Consider the following 7,145-nt stretch of genomic DNA (forward strand, 5'->3'; position numbering starts at 1 on the left):
TAATGGTCAAGGGTCCTCTTTACCCTTTACCTTCTGCAAAAAATAATCCTGGGAACCTTAGTTTTTACTGGGCACGGGGGATTGTAGTTCAGTGACAGGTCAGTTACAGTTCCCAAAATTCTTTGGGTAAAGCCGTATGCTTTAAATGTAATTTGTGGATCTCTTTCAGCTGATTTGTGAGTCTCAGCAGATTGGCAGGATTTTATTTTCTTTTAGTTCAAATCCAGTTTCATTAGGCTTTTGCTTTTTCCCCGATTCCAATTTAATTTGCATAGAGTGAAGGATCGTGTTCTGTGTTTGCAGGAAGCTGCTCTAAAACTGAGTGAAAGCAGGTTGCAAAGATGCAAATAATAACTTCGCTTTGTTGGTTATGCATAGCACATGTGCGTCACACACACGTTTCCAAGCACAGTTCAAAGTGTTGGTGCTGACCTTTACAGCTCTAAACGACCTCAGTCCAGTATACCTGAAGGAGCGTCTCCACCCCCATCGTTCTGCCCGGACACTGAGGTCCAGCTCTGAGGGCCTTCTGGCGGTTCCCTCCCTGCGAGAAGGGAGGTTACAGGGAACCAGGCAGAGGGTCTTCTCAGTGGTGGCACCCGCCCTGTGAAACACCCTCCTATCAGATGTCAAAGAGATAAACAACTACTTGACATTTAGAAGACATCTGAAGGCAGCCCTGTTTAGGGAAGTTTTTAATGTGTGACATTTTAATGTATTTTTCATCTTTGTTGGAAGCTGCCCAGAGTGGCTGGGAAAACCCAGCCAGATGGGCGTGGTACAAATAAATTATTATTATTATTATTATTATGATGATGATGATGATGATGTTTGCAGGCATCTTGGTAATGCAGAGTTCTGTCAACAGGCCTGGTGCCTGGAGCCAGCTCCCTGCAGAGCACGTCCCTGGGGATCCTGCCATCTTCGATCCTGTGGACATCTACGGCACAATCAGAAAATGGTGTGTGTGTGTGTGTGTGTGGAATTATCCCGACAGGAGAACCACGCAGTCCTGCTCTGATAATGCCGACTGCAGTCTCAATTGCAGCTCTCGCCAAACCACGCCACCTCCTGCCTCCCCTGCCACATGGGAAATCAACACTTAAGACCTGTTGCCCCTGCCCAGTGAATTGCAGAGGTTAATCAGGCGCTCCAGGGACCAGACTTTCCATCTGCTGTGCATCAAATCCTTCCCTTCCCCACATCAACTCTTCCCATGCTGTGGGCAATCTCCAGCAAACTGGAGGGTGGTGACGCAGCTAGGTGTCGCTGGGCGCAGCTGGCGTGCCGAGAGAGAGAGAGAGAAGCCACTACTGCCAGCTCGGGGTTTCCTCGAGAGCCGAGTGACACACGCAGACTCAGCAGTTGTCACACTTGATGTGACTGCGAAGCCTGATGGGGCTGAAGACGCAGCAGGGGTGTCTGACGCAGAATTACGATTCATTAGACGGAGAGCTAGAAATCACACAGGCGATGGGCAAATCGCTCCCCAGTGGAGGCAAAGAAGCACCTCCCCATTCATTAAAAACTCATTTTCTTGGTTCCAGCTATATATCTGTACTGGGTCTCCCACCCTTCTGCTCATTTGTTCTTGATGTGGAGAGCAGGAGTAGTTCACACCAGTGTCAGGTGTGCGTGCAAGAGCCAGGCCCTGTGACCAGTAGGGCTTCGCAGGACTAGGGCCTTCCTAAATTCATTCTGAAGAGGCAAGGCGCAGCCGCACAGGTGAGGCTGCTTGGCAACTCACTGCACCTGGTGGCAAGAGCTGGGAAGGGATATAAGGTCAGCAGTTCCCTTCAGCTCTTTGCCACAGCAACACGTTTCTTGCCTTGCAGCCTTTGGCTTCTTGCTTCCTGATCCTCGGACCCTTGACTTCGTGAGTCGTTGCTTCTCAACCCTCGGACCCTTCACTTCGTGACTTCCTGCTTCCTGCCTCTCGGACCCCTGGCTTCTGGACTCTCGTTCCTGCTCCCACCTCGCCATCTTGCCCCCAGTCCTGACGTCGTCAGCCGGGACTTTGATCGCCCATAGACCAGACTGTGACAACCAGATCCGTTGCCCAGTTCTCGTTTACGGCTTAAACCTCCACTATTTTCGCACCACCTCAAACAGTGGCGCTGTGGTCTAAACCACAGAGCCTAGAACTTGCCGATCAGAAGGTCGGCGGTTTGAATCCCCGTGACAGGGTGAGCTCTCGTTGTTCAGTCCCTGCTCCTGCCAACCTAGCAGTTTGAAAGCACGTCAAAGTGCAAGTAGATAAATAGGTACCGCTCTGGCAGGAAGGTAAACGGCGTTTCCGTGCGCTGCTCTGGTTCGCCAGAAGCGGCTTAGTCATGCTGGCCACATGACCCAGAAGCTGTACGCCGGCTCCCTCGGCCAATAAAGCGAGATGAGCGCTGCAACCCCAGAGTCGGTCACGACTGGACCTAATGGTCAGGGGTCCCTTTACCTTTAAAACAAACAAACAAACAAACAAAAGCCCTTGAAAGGCATGGCTGAAAGGAGGTCTTAGGGTGCTATCCTGTATTCAGAATATGCTGGTGAAGGAGCTATAGCAAACTTCCCCAACCCTACAAACATTTTGTGGCACAATTCCCACCTGCACAGGGCCTTTGCTGTTGAGCTTTTTCCCACCTGAGCATTGGCTTTGAAAGATGATTAGACAAATTCATGAAGGAAAAAAGCTATTGATGGCTACCAGGGTGGATTTGATTTAAATCAAATTGATTTAAATTACTAGTCAGTAAAGGCCAGGCGGAACAGCTCTGTCTTGCAGGCCCTGCAGAAAGATGTCAAGTCCTGCAGAGCCCTAGTCTCTTGTGACATAGCGTTCCACCAAGTCGGGGCCAGTGCTGAAAAGGCCCTGCCCCTAGTTGAGACCAATCTAACCACCTTGTGATCTCCAGAATGTTGTCATTTGTGGACCTTAAGGCACTCCGCGGGGCATACCAGGAGAGGCGGTCCCGTTGATACGTGGGTCCCAGGCCACATAGGGCTTTAAATATTCTTCCACTTTAAGTCCATTTTAACCTGTGCAACAGGGCTGGTCTCCAAGGCTCAGAGCAGGCACTGATGCATGGAAATGCATTTATAACAGACAGCTAAAAAAACAACAACACAAAACTCAGTCAGAAAAGCTTCACCAAAGCTTGCTGGGATCATAACCCCTTGGGGGACACAGAACTGGGCTAACTCGGGGAAGCTGTGGCGGAGAAGAGAGCTCTTGGCTGTGAGCCTGACACCCCCATATACCTTTTTCTGGATTGAAACTGAGAATCAACCACAAGTCTAGTCAAATTCTGCACACTGAATGCATTCAGGGCACCTTCCCTGTGATCTCAGGCAGCAAAATGTTCCGTGGCTTCTCTGTTAGCACAGTTTAATCCCTCCTGTATTACTCTTCCGCATGCAAGCATTTTTTAAAGTGGAAAAAAATTATAAAAAATTTGGATACAATAAAGGAACTGGAGGCCCCTTGACTGTCCTCGGGTCCAGTATTGGACCACTTTGACCGGATATCCCCAGCCGATGTGGACAGACTCCTCCGAGCTGGAAAGCCCACCACTTGTCCTCTCGACCCGTGCCCGTCTTGGCTGATTAGAGCGTGTCCAGACGAGGTGCGGGCCCCCCTGGGGGATATCATCAATCTGTCCCTTGGCACCGGGACATTCCCAGGGGAACTGAAGGAGGCAGTGGTGCGTCCGCTCTTAAAGAAAACATCATTAGATCCCTTAGATCTATCCAATTACCGCCTGGTTTCGAATCTTCCATTCCTGGGTAAGGTGATTGAGAGAGCGGTTGCTGAACAACTTGGTAGGTTTCTGGATGAAACATCGGCTCTGGATCCATTCCAGTCCGGCTTCCGCGCTGGTCATGGGACCGAGACGGCTCTGGTCGCCCTAACAGATGATCTCCGCAGGCAGCTGGATCGAGGCGGGTCGGGGCTGCTGATTCTTCTAGACCTGTTAGCAGCCTTCGACATGGTCGATCACGAACTCCTGGACCACCGCCTTGCCGACGTGGGGATCCAGGGCACAGTCCTTCAATGGCTGCGCTCGTTTCTCTCTGGTCGGGGACAGAGGGTGGCGCTTGGGGGGGAACTGTCATCCCGCCACTCCTTGGTGTGTGGAGTGCCCCAGGGTGCGATACTCTCCCCGATGCTTTTTAACATCTTTATGCGCCCCCTCGCCCAGCTTGTCCGGAGTTTTGGGCTGGGCTGCCATCAGTATGCTGATGACACCCAACTCTATCTGCTGATGGATGGCCATCCTGACTCGGCCCCAGACACACTGATCAGATGCTTGGAGGCTGTGGCTGGATGGTTACGTGGGAGCCGGTTGAAGTTAAATCCTTCGAAGACAGAGGTCCTCTGGCTGGGACGGGACGATATGGGATTGAGGGGGCAACTCCCATCTCTTGCGGGGGTGCAATTAGTGCCAGCACCGTCCGTTAAGAGTTTGGGTGTAATCTTCGATACCTCCCTCTCCATGGAGGCGCAGATTGCAGCTATAACAAAGGCGGCATTTTTTCACCTCCGCCAAGCTAAGCAGTTGGCTCCTTACCTCTCTCGCCCTGACCTAGCCACTGTGATCCACGCGACGGTCACCTCCAGACTGGATTATTGTAACTCGCTCTACGTGGGGCTGCCCCTGAGACTGACCCAGAAACTCCAGCGGGTGCAGAATGCCGCAGCGAGACTCCTTACGGGGTCTTCGCTGCGGGATCACATTCATCCGGTGCTATACCAGCTGCACTGGCTCCCGGTGGAGTACAGGATCAGGTTTAAGGTGCTGGTTTTAACCTTCAAAGCCCTATACGGCCTAGGACCCTCGTATCTACGGGACCGCCTCTCCTGGTATGCCCCACAGAGGAACTTACGGTCTTCAAATAAAAACATCTTGAAGGTCCCAGGCCTCAGAGAGGTTAGGCTGGCCTCAACTAGAGCCAGGGCTTTTTCGGCTGCGGCTCCAACCTGGTGGAACGCTCTGTCACAAGAGACAAGGGCCCTCCAGGACTTGACATCTTTCCGCAGGGCCTGCAAGACAGAGCTGTTCCACCAGGCCTTTGGTCAGGGCGCAGCCTGACTCCCTCCTTTGGCAATCTTTACAATACTTTAGTTTATGGTTGCCATCAATTTTGATTTTAATTAATTCTTTGATGTTCTTATAATGTTGCACTATTTTAGTGTTGTTAGCCGCCCTGAGCCCGGCTTCGGCTGGGGAGGGCGGGATATAAATAAAATTTATTATTATTATTATACGTATGGTCCTTAGGTAGAGCAACTCATGAAGGACTCATGTCCTGTTTTTTGGGGAGATGGGGCCCTCCAGCCTCATGTTTTATTCCGGGTGTAACTGCACAGCATATTCTTGACGCATTGACTAAGCGATGGGTTTTATCTGGTTTGTTTTGTTCTGCGATGCTACCATGTTTTTGCTCTCCGGAGGGGCTGCAGGGCTAGAAAAGCCACAGGGCATTTGTGGTTTTAAAAAGTTACGGCGGGTTTTCAGCAGGAAGTTACGGGATATCCACTGGATGGAAAGGAAGCAGTGTGGCTGCCCCACAACTTTTGCAGGTGCAAACAGGACTGAGACCGGATTGCATGTGATAGCATCATGAGCACAAATCAGGGGTCAGCAAACTTTTTCAGCAGGGGGCCGGTGCACTGTCCCTCAGACCTTGTGGAGGGCTGGACTATATATTTGGGGGGGGGGGGGGAATGAACAAATTCCTATGCCCCACAAATAACCCAGAGATGCATTTTAAACAAAAGCACACATTCTACTCATGTAAAAACACGCTGATTCCCGGAGCGTCCGCGGGCCGGATTCAGAAGGCGATTGGACCAGATCCAGCCACTGGGCCTTAGTTTACGATTACGTTATCTTTATTGCCATTGTCCCTTGCGGAACAATGAAATTGAAAAACTACATAAAACTACATAAAAACTACATAAAACTACATAAAACATTCAAAAACCCCTAAAAACTCTAAAACCCCATTTTAAAATACACTATACTACAGAGACCCCTTATGCTGCGTTTAGAACCAGAATTGCATTAGCGTAGAAACTGTTTCTCAGGCGGCTAGTCCTGGCCTTTATAACCCTATACCTTCTTCCAGAAGGCAGAAGCTGAAAGAGATCATTTCCGGGGTGCGTACTATCATGTGCTATCTCTGCCGCTTTCTTATGGCACCTGGCAGCATTAGTTTGCCTACCCATGGCACAAATCATCATGAATGTGCTGTTAAAAGGACATCAGTTATGTTAAGTTGTGGGTGAACATATCAGACAACACAGCGATTCTTCAAACAGCTCTTATTTATTCACAGACCCAGAGCAGAACTGAACTGAAGGGTTCAGTGAACCTGATTATATAGAGCTCCACTACAACGCAACAGTAACAATTTTGTAACTATCCAATCACTGAACGTCACTTTCAATTCCTTATTTGCATACGTGAACCTGAGTGGAAACTATCTACAGTATCCCCCTGCTGGCCCAGGGTGAGAACTTCAGTACATAACAAGTTACATGAAATGTTTAAATTAGATAGAAAAAATGGTTTCTCAGACCAAAGCTCACAATTCGAAAAAGAACTTACACAAAACAAAGAGAAACTTTTGTCTAAAATGTATAATTTGTTATTAGACTGGGAAGCAAAATATGAGCTTGTTAAAGGCTCAATGACTCACTGGGCCATAGATATAGGGCACAATATAGATTTTAACCTCTGGGGAAAACTCTGGAAAAGTGACTTGAACTTAACAGCATGTTATTCCTTGAAGGAGAACTACCTGAAAATGAATTACAGATGGCATTTAACTCTGAGTAGGCTTGCTAAAATGTATATGACTGAATCAGATAAGTGCTGGAGAAGCAAAGAGGTGGAGGGAAAGTTAGGGTTAGGGTTTCAGTGCTTTCATATGTGGTGGACTTGTAAAAGGGTAAAAGTGTATTGGGAAACGATACATAATGAATTGGAAAAAATGGTTTAAAAGTACTCTCCCCCCCCAAAAAACAGTGTCCTTTCTGTTGGAGATAATTCCCAGGTGTCAGAAAAGGTTATTTATGTATGCTACTATTGCGGCCCATGTTTTGTTAGCCCCAAAATGGAAAACAAGCAAAGTCCCAACCATAGCAG

The sequence above is a fragment of the Podarcis pityusensis genome (assembly GCF_964106645.2).
Source record: "Podarcis pityusensis genome assembly, chromosome: 7".
Taxonomy (NCBI): domain Eukaryota; kingdom Metazoa; phylum Chordata; class Lepidosauria; order Squamata; family Lacertidae; genus Podarcis; species Podarcis pityusensis.